This window comes from Lepidochelys kempii, chromosome 4, assembly GCF_965140285.1.
Source record: "Lepidochelys kempii isolate rLepKem1 chromosome 4, rLepKem1.hap1, whole genome shotgun sequence".
Taxonomy (NCBI): domain Eukaryota; kingdom Metazoa; phylum Chordata; order Testudines; family Cheloniidae; genus Lepidochelys; species Lepidochelys kempii.
The window spans coordinates 82,968,828-82,984,595 of NC_136383.1; positions in this window are offsets into that span (position 1 = coordinate 82,968,828).

Below are 15,768 nucleotides of genomic sequence, written 5' to 3' on the forward strand. Positions count from 1 at the left end.
AAATTCCATCTTTAACTCTGGGAGTGAAATCTAGAAAAAATTGGATTTTTTTTTCCCTAGAGAAAATTGAGGTGGGGGTAAAGAAAATCAGTAACGGAGTGATCCTAGTGTACAAGTCTCCTTGCTGAAGCAATAGCATTCAAAAGAGCTTCTGTAAGTTGTAATCTTACAACTGAAAAGCCCGAGAGCTCCAAGTGGGGAAGAACCACATAAAATCTTTAAAAATAAACCATGGTCTTACCACAGCCAGGCACTCTTGAATTTGGGCCTTTGAAGGCCTAAAGCCAGAAAACATTTAGATACATAAAGACAAGAGCCTACCTTACACCCCCTCTAGGGGACCATGAATCACAGAGATGAGTAAACCTGAACAGAAAATGCCTATGTGATAATTACTACATTGCAACTGCAAATTGAAATGTGTAACCTTGCTGCATTATATTACTTACCTCTTTGAAAAGCAGATAAGGTCCAGTGGGACATCTTGCAAAATCCTCTTTGTTAAGAAATTTGATTTTCTTTTTCCTACAAGCAACATAGGGGTGAGTATATTGCAAAGCTGATTCCCTTGGTTCCAGAGATGTGAGAGGAAATAAGGATGCTGCTCAATGCTTCTCTCTTCTCAGATAATCATTTTATGGAATGTGTAGCTATTTCTGACTTGGGAGGGGTGGGGAGGGGAAGGAGAAAGGTTGCAGCACACCCTCCTGTCAAAATACAGAATCTGGTGAATGAGGACTTCCAAAATGAGAGTGAGACCATTATGGGAACATAAAAAAGAAACAGGATAAAATAACAAGACTTAAAATTCTATGAAAAATAATTAATGTGCCCTTACAATCAGGGCATATAACAGAGGTGTCATTATGACACAATAATACATATGAATGATTCAATTTAATGCGGACATAAATCATCATTTCAAATAGAAATAGTGGCTTTAATGGTTTTGAAATTTGTTTGGGTCACTTGTATTAGTTCTTACTAGCTTTGGATGTGAGTATAATTTTGTATAAAACATTTAGCACAAGTGAGAAAAAATTGTGCTGTGTTAGCAGTTGAACGATATTTTCATATCATATATATTGTTCAGGACAGTTTGAGGTACTCAGCGTATAACAAGCAGACAATAAAACAAAGATTTGTCATTGTTAGTCTCAATCCAGAAATAATTTTCTCTGGAAAAGTTCATGAAAATTGATTCAGCTATTTTTAAGTCACTGGAACACTGAAAAAAACAAATATATATATATATATATATATATATATATATAAATCCTGTCAGACACAGATACTTAAAGCAAGGTCCTAAACTGATATGTAGGCGCCTACAGGCCTGAAATCCAGAAATTCTGAGCACCTGACCTCAGTTGGAGTTGCAGATACCCAGCACCTCTGAAAGTCAGGCTACATGAAGCTCTGCCTCTGAGAGCAGGTCATCTACCTTAACTGTGGAAGAGCAGGAGAGACCATGGTGCTAGTAGTTTAGACGGGTTTGAGACATTTATCTCATACAATATATAGTCCCTGTGTGTACTATAACTTGTTTGTACTCTCATTGGGAAAAAATGTCTCTTCCCTTCTGCAGGCTACCCACATTGAATGTCATAGCACTGAGGCTGGGCAGAGCATCCTCTGCAGGGCTGTTTCTCTCCCAGGGAGTGGGCTGGGAATGGGTTCCATCCTCCAGCCAAGGTTTCACACTCACCCTCACATAACATCAAACACAGCCGAACTGTGGGGATGGGTAAGAAATCTGCTTCTGGTATAGACCAGTAGCAAATTACTTCCCATCTGAGGCAAGGCAGGAGCAAAGTAACACATTGATTTATAGTCCATGGTCTGCTCCTGGACCAGGGAAGCTTTTTTGAAGTCTTTTGTGTGTTGCACCAAAACTATGGAGAAAGGACTATTATTAATTATCACCCCCATCAGACAAGGCAGTGTGACAGTCCTTAATTAAATCCATCATTATTTTGGGAAAATATATATGTATCCTAATTCCGTGATGAGGCTAACTTTTCCTAGTAGAGACTTAAACCATGTTGTATTACTTTCATTCCTAAGAATTCTATGCAGTCTGTCATGACACTTGATTTCCACTACCCCTTTTATAACTGCCAGTTTAAGATATCGGCGCTTTATGAATGAAAATGAAGAAATATTTCAAAAGAGTTATTCAGCAAAGCTGAAAAGTTCAATGTTAGATACTCAGTTCTTTATCAGACTAGGCCTAAGCAATGTTATTTTTCTAAATCTGTGCTTAAAGCTCTTTGAAGAAATTGTATAATTACTTACTGAAACTCGAACCAAGGGAGCAGGAAAACAACAGTAATCTTTTAGAACCAGGAAGCAAAAAAAAAAAAAAAGAAATTCAGATGCTCATGTGGTTAAGACTAAGACAGTGGATTAGATTCAGGAGACCTAGGTTCAATTCCTGACTCTGCCACAAGCTTCCTGTGAGATCTTGTGAAAGTCATATAGAGCCGGATTCTGATACCTTGGTTCATAATGAGTTGTACTGTACTCTTCATTGATTTCACTGGGACTACTTATGAAACAAGGTACTCGTCTGTGAAAATCTGGTCTTTAGTCTCACTTTGCCTTCTCTCCCTACCTGTAAAATGGAGATACTAATATTGCGTCTCTCACAGGAGTGTTGTGAGGAACGATTCATTATTTGTTGTGTGTTGCTTAGATATTAGAATGATAGGGATCATGGCCCTGATCCAACAAAGCACTTAAGCACATGTTCAACTTTAAACACATGAGTAGTCCCATTAAAGTTAATGGCCCATATAAATACAAAGACAATTAAATCCTCCTTTGGACAACTTTATGCAAAATCTAATTACTGTGTGTGGCACCTAAATGTTGTGGTGGTGGGTGATTTAGAAATGCTTACGATAGAGTTAGATAGCAATTATTTTCATTCTAGTAGAAATAATCCCAACATGGAATCCATTTAGCCTGGTTGTGTTGATAAATTGGGGAGCACTAGCTCTTATACAAAAGAAGGAGAAAAGATGGAGATGAGGCAGTCACCAAATAGGGCAATAAAAGATGTTATTGGTAGTTAAGAAATATTCTCCACCAGCATTCTAAATGTGCCATCTTCTTTTATTACTATTCATTATGTCTAGATATATCAGCAATAAATTCATCAGCAAAATAATTATATGCTCTCTCACAACATATGCAGCACATTATGAAGTTTGAATAGACATTATTTTCTGAAATCTACAATCAAAGAAATCAGTTCATTTATTTTTTAATATAGGATTTAAAAATATACCTCAGCCTGAATCAAAACAGAAGATATTATCAACCTTGAACGTTGTGGTATTCAAAATGCACATCTGAATGCTGGTACTTGAGCCTACTTCAAGAGTGAAAATATCCACCTCTTCTCATTCACATAACCTCCCTTTGCTGATATTCAAGCTGTTGGTCTAGATCTCCTTTACTTACAAATTGTTTGCATTAAAATGAAATCAGAATGCTATAGAAATGCTATGCATTTCAAACTGATTATATATAACCCCAACAAGTTCAGTAGTAAAGCCTTGAACTTTTATATGCATACAGCTTAATCTGATATGACAAGAGAGTGAGAGAATGAGTATACTGGGAGGAGAATGTGTCAACTTTTTCCTAGGCAGTGCTATAAGCAGTGCACACGGATTTGCAGTTTTCTGGTACAGAATAAAATGTGCTGCCAGTCAAAACATATTTCAATACATAACTCATACACAGCATAATCTAAAAGAGCCACAGGCATCTCCATAACATACTTGCAAGACAATTTGCTTGGTAGATATGCCAATGATACTGTAGCAGCATTTGATTCATTAGTCTTCCAGCTTGTTAGTGTAATACTTAAGTGGATAATGAGAAGCAGAGAATGATTATTATGGAACATAAAAGGTATAATCTAAATTCATCTCCAGTATATAATCTTTAATTTAGATATATTGCAAATATACCCTTGATATTGCTGGTACATCAAACCCAAGGCTACCCTTCTCCATCAGCAGAGTTGTATTGACATCAGCAGTTAATCTACTGTTTCCAGATAACCTTTCCTCTCTAAATGGGTCAGTTGCACTACTAGGTCCTTCTTTTATGCATTGATTCAGCCTGTCTCTCCTTTTCTAGAAGAAACTCTGCTGGAAGGTGTACTTATTGAAGAGTAGGGATCCTCAACTTTAGAGAGCTAGAAAACCATTTCATCTAATGGAGTTACTAAGGGTATGTCTACACTACGAAATTAGGTCGAATTTATAGAAGTCGTTTTTTTAGAAATCGGTTTTATATATTCGAGTGTGTGTGTCCCCACAGAAAATGCTCTAAGTGCATTAAGTGCATTAACTCGGCGGAGCGCTTCCACAGTACCGAGGCAAGCGTCGACTTCCGGAGCGTTGCACTGTGGGTAGCTATCCCACAGTTCCCGCAGTCTCCGCTGCCCATTGGAATTCTGGGTTGAGATCCCAATGCCTGATGGGACTAAAACATTGTCGCGGGTGGTTCTGGGTACATATCGTCAGGCCCCCGTTCCCTCCCTCCCTCCCCCCGTGAAAGCAAGGGCAGACAATCATTTCGCGCCTTTTTTCCTGAGTTACCTGTGCAGACGCCATACCACGGCAAGCATGGAGCCTGCTCAGGTAACAGTCACCCTATGTCTCCTGGGTGCTGGCAGACGCGGTATGGCATTGCTACACAGTAGCAGCAACCCCTTGCCTTGTGGCAGCAGACAGTACAGTACGACTGGTAGCCGTCATCGTCATGTCTGAGGTGCTCCTGGTCGCCTCTGTGAGGTCGATCAGGAGCGCCTGGGCAGACATGGGCGCAGGGACTAAATTTGGAGTGACTTGAGCAGGTCATTCTCTTTAGTCCTGCAGTCAGTCCTATTGAACCGTCTTATGGTGAGTGGGCAGGCGATACGGACTGCTAGCAGTCGTACTGTACCATCTTCTGCCGAGCAGCCATGAGATGTGGATGGCATGCAGTCCTTCTGCACCGTCTGCTGCCAGCCAAAGATGTAAAAGATAGATGGAGTGGATCAAAACAAGAAATAGACCAGATTTGTTTTGTACTCATTTGCTTCCCCCCTTCCCCTGTCTAGGGGACTCATTCTTCTAGATCACACTGCAGTCACTTACAGAGAAGGTGCAGCGAGGTAAATCTAGCCATGTATCAATCAGAGGCCAGGCTAACCTTCTTGTTCCAATAAGGACAATAACTTAGGTGCACCATTTCTTATTGGAAACCTCCGTGAAGTCCTGCCTGAAATACTCCTTGATGTAAAGCCACCCCCTTTGTTGATTTTAGCTCCCTGAAGCCAACCCTGTAAGCGCCCCTCCCAGCGTCAGAGCAATGGCAAACAGTCGGGCATCTGAGAGTGCTGTCCAGAGCAGTCACAATGGAGCACTCTGATGGGGCTAAAACATTGTCGCGGGTGGTTCTGGGTACGTGTCGTCAGGCCCCCGTTCCCTCCCTCCCTCCGTGAAAGCAAGGGCAGACAATCATTTCGCGCCTTTTTTCCTGAGTTACCTGTGCAGATGCCATACCACGGCAAGCATGGAGCCAGCTCAGGTAACCGTCACCCTATGTCTCCTGGGTGCTGGCAGACGCGGTACGGCTTTGCTGCACAGTAGCAGCAACCCATTGCTTTCTGGCAGCAGACGGTGCAATATGATTGGTAGTCGTCCTCGTCGTGTCTGAGGTGCTCCTGGCCACGTCGGCTGGGAGCGCCTGGGCAGACATGGGCGCAGGGACTAAATTTGGAGTGACTTGAGCAGGTCATTCTCGTTAGTCCTGCAGTCAGTCCTATTGAACCGTCTTATGGTGAGCGGGCAGGCGATACGGACTGCTAGCAGTCGTACTGTACCATCTTCTGCCAGGCAGGCAAGAGATGAGGATTGCTAGCAGTCGTATTGTACCATCTTATGCCAGGCAGGCAAGAGATGAAGATGGCTAGCAGTCGTACTGTACCATCTTCTGCCGAGCAGCCATGAGATGTGGATGGTATGCAGTCCTTCTGCACCGTCTGCTGCCAGCCAAAGATGTAAAAGATAGATGGAGTGGGTCAGAACAAGAAATAGACCAGATTTGTTTTGTACTCATTTGCCTCCTCCCCTGTATAGATCACACTGCAGTCACTCACAGAGAAGGTGCAGCGAGGTAAATCTAGCCATGTATCAATCAGAGGCCAGGCTAACCTCCTTGTTCCAATAACAACGATAACTTAGGTGCACCATTTCTTATTGGAACCCTCCGTGCAGTCCTGCCTGAAATACTCCTTGATGTACAGGCACACCCTTTGTTGATTTTAGCTCCCTGAAGCCAACCCTGTAAGCCGTGTCGTCAGTCGCCCCTCCCTCCATCAGAGCAACGGCAGACAATCGTTCCGCGCCTTTTTTCTGTACGGACGCCATACCAAGGCAAGCATGGAGGCCGCTCAGCTCACTTTGGCAATTAGGAGCACATTAATCACCACATGCATTATCCAGCAGTATATGCAGCACCAGAACATGGCAACGCGATACCAGGCGAGGAGGCGACGTCAGCGCGGTCCCGTGAGCGATCAGGACATGGACACAGATTTCTCTGAAAGCATGGGCCCTGACAATGCATGCATCATGGTGCTAATGGGGCAGGTTCATGCTGTGGAACGCCGATTCTGGGCTCATGAAACAAGCACAGACTGGTGGGACCGCATAGTGTTGCAGGTCTGGGACGATTCCCAGTGGCTGCGAAACTTTCGCATGCATAAGGGCACTTTCATGGAACTTTGTGACTTGCTTTCCCCTGCCCTGAAGCGCATGAATACCAAGATGAGAGCAGCCCTCACAGTTGAGAAGCGAGTGGCGATAGCACTGTGGAAGCTTGCAACGCCAGACAGCTACCGGTCAGTTGGGAATCAATTTGGAGTGGGCAAATCTACTGTGGGGGCTGCTGTGATGCAAGTAGTCCACGCAATCAAAGATCTGCTGATATCAAGGGTAGTGACCCTGGGAAATGTGCAGGTCATAGTGGATGGCTTTGCTGCAATGGGATTCCCTAACTGTGGTGGGGCTATAGACGGAACCCATATCCCTATCTTGGCACCGGAGCACCAAGCCGCCGAGTACATAAACCACAAGGGGTACTTTTCGATAGTGCTGCAAGCTCTGGTGGATCACAAGGGACGTTTCACCAACATCAACGTGGGATGGCTGGGAAAGGTGCATGATGCTCGCATCTTCAGGAACTCTGGTCTGTTTCAAAAGCTGCAGGAAGGGACTTTATTCCCAGACCAGAAAATAACTGTTGGGGATGTTGAAATGCCTATATGTATCCTTGGGGACCCAGCCTACCCCTTAATGCCATGGCTCATGAAGCCGTACACAGGCAGCCTGGACAGTAGTCAGGAGCTGTTCAACTACAGGCTGAGCAAGTGCAGAATGGTGGTAGAATGTGCATTTGGACGTTTAAAGGCGCGCTGGCGCAGTTTACTGACTCGCTTAGACCTCAGCGAAACCAATATTCCCACTGTTATTACTGCTTGCTGTGTGCTCCACAATATCTGTGAGAGTAAGGGGGAGACGTTTATGGCGGGGTGGGAGGTTGAGGCAAATCGCCTGGCTGCTGGTTACGCGCAGCCAGACACCAGGGCGGTTAGAAGAGCACAGGAGGGCACGGTACGCATCAGAGAAGCTTTGAAACCCAGTTTCATGACTGGCCAGCCTACGTTGTGAAAGTTCTCTTTGTTTCTCCTTGATGAAACCCCCCGCCCCTTGGTTCACTCTACTTCCCTGTAAGCTAACCACCCTCCCCTCCTCCCTTTAATCATTGCTTGCAGAGGCAATAAAGTCATTGCTGCTTCACAGTCATGCATTCGTTATTCATTCATCACACAAATAGGGAGATGACTACCAAGGTAGCCCAGGAGGGGTGGTGGAGGAGGGAAGGAAAATGCATACTGGTTTGGTCCTGCAGCAGCCTCAGCATTGAATCCTGCCTCCTTTCATCACGCTGCCGCCACATTTGAGCTTCAGCCCTGTCTTCAGCCTGCCACTTACTCTCTTCAGCCCGCCACTTACTCTCTTCAGCCCTCCCCCTCTTCTCCCGGTCATTTTGTGCTTTCCTGCACTCTGACATTATTTGCCTCCACGCATTCATCTGTGCTCTGTCAGTGTGGGAGGACAGCATGAGCTCGGAGAACATTTCATCGCGAGTGCGGTTTTTTTTCTTTCTAAGCTTCACTAGCCTCTGGGAAGGAGAAGATCCTGTGATCATTGAAACACATGCAGCTGGTGGAGAAAAAAAAAGGGACAGCGGTATTTAAAAAGACACATTTAATAAAACAGTCGCTACACTCTTTCAGGGTAAACCTTGCTGTTAACATTACATACATAGCACATGTGCTTTCGTTACAAGGTCGCATTTTGCCTCCTCCCACCGCGTGACTACCCCCTCAACCTTCCCCCCTCCCTGTGGCACAGCGGGGAACATTTCTGTTTAGCCACAGGCAAACAGCCCAGCAGGAATGGGCTCCTCCGAGTGTCCCCTGAAGAAAAGCACTCTATTTCAACCAGGTGACCATGAATTATATCTCACTCTCCTGAGGATAACACAGAGAGACAAAGAACGGATTTTGGTTGAATGCCAGCAAACATACACTGCAATGCTTTGTTCTACAGTGATTCCCGAGTACGTGTTACTGGCCTGGAGTGGTAAAGTGTCCTACCATGAAGGACGAAATAAGGCTGCCCTCCCCAGAAACCTTTTGCAAAGGCTTTAGGACTACATCTAGGAGAACCGCAAATGTCAGGGCAAAGTAATCCTTTCACATGCTTGCTTTTAAACCATGTATAGCATTTTAAAAGGTACACTCACCAGAGGTCCCTTCTCCGCCTGCTGGGTCCAGGAGGCAGCCTTGGGTGGGTTCGGGGGGTACTGGCTCCAGGTCTAGGGTGAGAAACAGTTCCTGGCTGTCGGGAAAACTGGTTTCTCCGCTTGCTTGCTGTGAGCTATCTACAACCTCATCATCATCATCATCTTCTTCGTCCCCAAAACCTACTTCCGTACTGCCTCCATCTCCATTGAAGGAGTTAAACAACACGGCTGGGGTAGTGGTGACTGAACCCCCTAAAATGGCATGCAGCTCATCATAGAAGCGGCATGTTTGGGGCTCTGACCCAGAGCGGCTGTTCGCCTCTCTGGTTTTCTGGTAGGCTTGCCTCAGCTCCTTCAGTTTCACGCGGCACTGCTTCGGGTCCCTGTTATGGCCTCTGTCCTTCATGCCCTGGGAGATTTTCACAAAGGTTTTGGCATTTCGAAAACTGGAACGGAGTTCTGATAGCACGGATTCCTCTCCCCAAACAGCCATCAGATCCCGTACCTCCCATTCGGTCCATGCTGGAGCTCTTTTGCGATTCTGGGACTCCATCATGGTCACCTGTGCTGATGAGCTCTGCATGGTCACCTGCAGCTTGCCACACTGGCCAAACAGGAAATGAGATTCAAAAGTTCGCGGTTCTTTTCCTGTCTACCTGGCCAGTGCATCTGAGTTGAGAGTGCTGTCCAGAGCGGTCAGAATGGAGCACTCTGGGATAGCTCCCGGAGGCCAATACCATCGAATTGTGTCCACAGTACCCCAAATTCGAGCCGGCAACGTCGATTTAAGCGCTAATCCACTTGTCAGGGGTGGAGTAAGGAAATCGATTTTAAGAGCCCTTTAAGTCGAAATAAAGGGCTTCATTGTGTGGACGGGTGCAGGTTTAAATCAATTTAACGCTGCTAAATTCGACCTAAAGTCCTAGTGTACACCAGGGCTGAGAGCCAGAAAATAATTTCCGAGTGATGTCCTGACATTGCATTGTGATGCTTGTATCACTGTGTTGTTGTAATACTCAGTATAGAGCACAGTCACGTATGGAAGCATAATGCAATGTCTGGATCTCACTTTGAAGTTATTTTGTGGCCCTCTGTGACTTAATTTAATGAAATACCAACTCTCTTCTTCCACCAGCACTCTACTGGCTGCTGAGAGGAATGTTTCTCATCTTTCTCGCCCTCCTTCTTACATCACTAGTTTTGAGGCTCAGTTGTTACATTTATGTAAGAAATAACTTGCAGGTCAGCAGAATGTACGCAAAACCCTGTAACAGCTTCTGTACAGACAATTTACTAGGAAAATTATTCTTGAAATGTTGTAATAATGTAACATCAGAGTCACTCACTCCGACACCCTGGATGCACAGAGGAAGAGGGGGATTTATCTCTTTTCTTCCATCCTCTGGGTTCAGGGACAGAGAAATAAAAGAGGGAAATGTCCAGAAATTCTTTCCCGTTTTCCCCATTCCCAATCCAAATAGTTAAAATCTGGTCACATAATTTGTGCTGCATAAAATGTTTGTACTTTTAAAAACAAAAATGTATTTGCCACGTGAGTGCTACATCTCACATGTGAAATATCCTTTCTCAGAATGTTAGTAAATACAATGTAAAATTAATCTTCAAACACAGATTTCAAGCATATTTGAGAATAAATACATAAAATAACAACAAAACAAGGAGATTATAAGCTACCAAAGCAGCATGTACTTTTGTTCTTATATTAGAGGTGATGCCACCTCTGGACTTCATATAGAGGCTTGTACCTTTGACACTGGCCATTAAATCTCTGTGATTAGCTGTCCAAGTGCTCAATTGTGTGGAGTTCACTGCACGTGCTGCACAAATCAGCACTCTAGTTCCTAAAACTGATATAGGATCACCCAAATACAGGAGTTAGGCACCCAGTTTTGGCATCCTTTCTTAACAAAGTGTGATGTACATAGCATCCAGGGCCACACTTCAGATGTTGCCCATTTCAGCTAGAGTGCTGATCTCTCTTGCCCACCAAAGAACTACTGCCTAATTAACTCAAACAACTTAATACATTTGCCAATGTGTATCATTGTACTCTAGGCTTTCTGCATAGAATGGAGAGCGACCTCAGCAGGGGAAATGCTCCAGCTACTCTGCTTATAACTAAAATATATTGTAATGGTTTACTGAACAAGGGTCAGATTTACTACTTTGCTGATTTGACCCTGCCGGTGTTTGGGCTAGCAATACGTACTTCATTTTAAAAAACAAGAAATAAGGTCTTTGTCATGAAACATAAATGACCAGAGTGATTAGTTTAAATGTTCATGACTGTCCTTTGCATTCTTTTTTATTTCTTGAATTTCACCACTCATCCCTGGTATTTGTCTACTGACGTTTATAAGTTTCCTATTATATTTCCTTTCCTTTTCCAATTTGTCGCTGTTAAAGAAAGTAAAAAAGAAGAAGGAGAAGTAGGTATGTGACCAATGCTTCACTTTCAAGTTCTATGAGGGCCTTATACATGCCATTGACTATTTATGAGAGAAAGGGGACAGAGCCATTTGAAAAGCAGTGATATATTCATTTTGGTAGAGGTGTCATTCAGAGCCCATTCCTGTATTCCTTACTCAGAAAAAACTCCCTTCAACTTTGTCCATAGGGAAGGCAGGCTCAGGCCCCAATATAACTAAAATTAATATATGGGTATATGAGGTTACAGCGTCATAGACTTTTCTGGCATGTTTTTTTACAGTGCTATATCATAGTGGCTAGTAACAATGTATGTCATTTAAAAAGATGTCATAGCCCGTGTTCTCTGACAAACTACATTTATGTACCAAAGAGTTATTCCAAATATAGAACAGCACAAAACAGCTTCCACTGCTGTTACTTTTTAAAAGGTGACCTCAGCCAAATTATGATTTTGTTTTTAATCATTAACAGTGATAGAAATTAATTGACACTGAAAAATAAAGTGAAACTGGCAGATCTGGAGTGGGACTTCACCACTCTGACTGTCCACATTGCTTTAAATATATCCACATATTTCTTGATAAAATATCAGGCTCAAGTATGGCTGACAGATCACTTAATGAGTGTGGACTTGGATACAGTATATGTCTTATGAAATATTATATTTTCCTGTTGGCTCAGTTCATGAATTCATGATAGTTTTCAAAGTCCTGATAATTTAATTAATCTTTTTAGTCCATATAAAACTCATCATCCTCATTAAGAACAGAGATGAGCCCAAGACTGAAAATTCATAATGGGATCCAGTCTCAATTTATCCAAAACTTGGCAGTGTAGGAACCTGGGGTTTTGTTTTGGACTTTGCCTTTAACTAACACAGTTTGCCTTTAACTAACACAGCCTTGCAAAATTGCTATGAAAAGTTTCCAGCAAAGGCACAAAGCCTACTTATCTGCCCATTACAGAGATTATTGTTATTACACTGCAGAAGCAATTAGAGGCCTAAACCAAGATTAGAAACTCATTGTACTCAATGCTGTATATGCACAGAATAAGAGAGACAGTCCTGGCCCTGAAAAGCTTACTACTGAAGCAGGAAAAGTGGGAGAAAGGAAGGATCATTAGTCCCCTTTTACAGATGGGAAACAGAGGCACAGATAGATTCAGGGATTTGTTTAGTATCATTCAAGGAGTCTGGGGCAGAAGAGGGAATTTAATCCAGGTCTTTTGATTCCCAGTCCAGTATCTTAATCACAAGGTCATATTTCATATCGATGAAGAATGATAATGCTAAATGTTATTTGTCCATTAAAAAAAATCACCTCAGGCAAGGCTCAATTAGGGGCAAAGGCCCAGATCCTCAAAGGTATTTAGGCATCTAACTCCTCTTGAAATCTATAGGCATTAGGCACCTAAATACTTTTGAGGATCTGAGCCAAAATTCTCTCCTATACTTAAAACTAGACCTGCTATTTCTGTTTCTTTTTCTTTTTTTCACTTTTTCTGCCCATGGAACTTCTATTGGTAAAAGATCTGCAGTGCAGATTGGCAAGGGATAGCTTTTCCATAAAGTCTACTTAGACATACTATATGGAAACCAGGAGGTGTGGCATTTTCAGAAGAAAGACACTGCTTCAATGACATCTTTGCATGGGAAACCCTTTCCAAAATCCCATCGAAATATAAGCTCATAGAGCAGAAAGATCCGGAGATGTTGTTATTAACTACAAGCCCTATGAATAAAGACATTATTATTACCAATCAAGAAAATTTGCACTGGAAAGGGCAATTGAAATTGGGAGCCCTGCTGATCAGAAACCAGGCTGAAGAAAGTGAAGTATTTGGATTTTATGACCCTGTCTGGGTTGTTTTGCTTGACCTGCCACAATGCATAACACTTTTTTTCTCAGTACTGTCACTTCTCACTGTGTGCCCTGGCTCTTTAACCTGTTTTTCCTGATACTTTCATGGGAAGTTATTGACTGACTTGGATGACTGAATGAATTGTGCTATTGTTTCATACAGCAGGATTTGAAATGTTATCTTTGTTTCCACTCATGATTATTCTACAGTTAACTGAAAAAAAATAGCATTTAAATGCAGACGATGTTAAATTCTGTCACACAAAAAATAAGAACTATTAGAAGAAAATGCACAAACAATTTTGTTTTCGGAAGACCTGATATAGACCCACATTGGCCCACAGAAATTGGAAACTGAAGCTTTTAAATGAAGACTCAAAGTCAAGCAAACTATTGTTATTCAGAATATAACTGTCAGTCACAAAAGCCATTCCTCCTTGTATGCCTTTTTTATTTTAAAATATGTAATTCTTTACAAAACAGAAAAACTTTCCACAGTATTATATCTCACCTGTTACCCTGACATAATGAACGTGAACTATCCCTCTTCTGTGCTCAAAAAAAAAAGACTTGCAGAGCACATTACAATTACAGGCAGGAAGAGCCAGTTCTAATAACAGAAGATTTATCCCTGCCTTTTATTATTATTTGTTTATATGCTAATGCTCTCTGGGTGCTGGGAACTTTCCACATAGAAAAAAAGAAAGTTCCCTGCCCTGAGGAGCTCACAGTTAAAGAACAGACAAACAAGTATACAGAGATTAGGGCGGAATGGGAAATAATATATACTTATAAGCCTCAAAACTGGCAAAGCATTTAAGTACACTCGTCTCTTTGAAGTCAATGTGAGCAATCACTGTGAGAAAGTCATTGACTTCAATGAGACAACTTTTGTTTAAAGATACACATATGCTTAAATGCTTTGCTGGATCAAGGCCTTTCCAGACCTATGGTTTATCAAATCCACTATCCTGTTTTCAACAGTGGTCTATGCCTGATGCACCAAAGAAAGGTGAAGCTCCCTTCTTCCCAGCTATAATGGATCTGTCCAATTGTGCAATTCAGTTTATGGGGAAAAAATCCTTCCTCACCCCTGTTGATCCTTTTGCAGGATGGAGTATAGTAAATTAGACATAATGTAATAACCCTACTCTATTCCAATGCATGAGGCAATGAAATAGAGCAGGGTGATTGGAAGAGGAGGATTACAATGATGTAACAGCAGATCATAAAACTTGCTCAGTGTTGGGAAAGCATCTTTTTGATCCTCTGTGTTTGGGTCTAATTTTTGCATAGATTTTAATATATTAGGCTATGTAGATAGTTCTTATAGTGAAGACCAGGCTATCATCACCACACTGCCTGTGTGCCTCTTAAAGTACTTAAAGGTTTATCCTCACATCATCCCTCTGAGGTAGGGTATCGTCCGCATTTTACAGATGGGGAATCAAGGCAAGAAAATTAAGTGACTAATTAAGTTGAATTAACAACCAGAATTGAACACACATCTCCTGAAACTCCCTATGATGCCCATTATGCCTTCTTCCCAAATGTAAGTAAAGGATGATGTCTGTGAATATCGCTTTACAGGATCTGGCCCAATGGTCACAGTAAAGACAATGATCAACCACAGGCAAAAGTAAAAGCAACTTTTGATAAAGAGGAGAAATATTATCATATGAAAATATCTATTCATTTATCTAGATTCTCTCATTTTAACTGAAGTTAAAGTTTGTAAAATTATACTGTTCTTCTAAAAGTGTTACAAATCTGTTTTCCTGTACACATTATTAGTAGGATAAAAACACCTCTGTACAATTTATTTTCAGTGCACACCATGAAAACAGTTGTGGTTACAAATCAAGTCTAAGCTGCCCACATGTAATTTGATTTATAGGAAATAGAGACCAAAGTATTACAGAGTGGTTTACAATAAATCACACCTTCAAAGGCATCAACTAAATTTGGATGCCCAATTAGACAGCTATGTCTATGTATGCAATCACACACTTAAACATATGGCCAAACCACAAGCTCACCTTGATTTAAAATTAAAATCCTATTGTCACTTGATGAAAACTTTCCTGTATACCTTTCAAATTAATTGATACCAGAAATGTGACAAACACATGTGTGACCTGGTGCCTGGATGGGTCACACTGAGAATGCCACTCTCAGGGCAGACAGCAAGAAATACAGCAGACAGTCCTCCAAACTGTTGGTTTATTGTATAATTAGATTCCCGAAGCCAGGAACAACAGAGCTTTTGTAGCACCAAGCTGGTTAACAAGAAGCCAAACATAGTCCACTTTAGGCATTCCAGCCCTTGGTTCCCCTATAGACAATCAAATCTAATATAATGAGGGGTTACCAGAAACCCTATTCACCACACTTAAATTTCTATCAATCCCAAAGGATCAGACACTTACCCTCAGGTCAGTATGAATCTCAGATCTTACCCAGATATCACACTTACCCAGAGATCATCAGCCAATCCTTCATAACAAAATCTAAGATTTATTATTAAAAGGAAAAAGGAAGAAGAGAGTTATAAATGATTAAGGAATCACATACA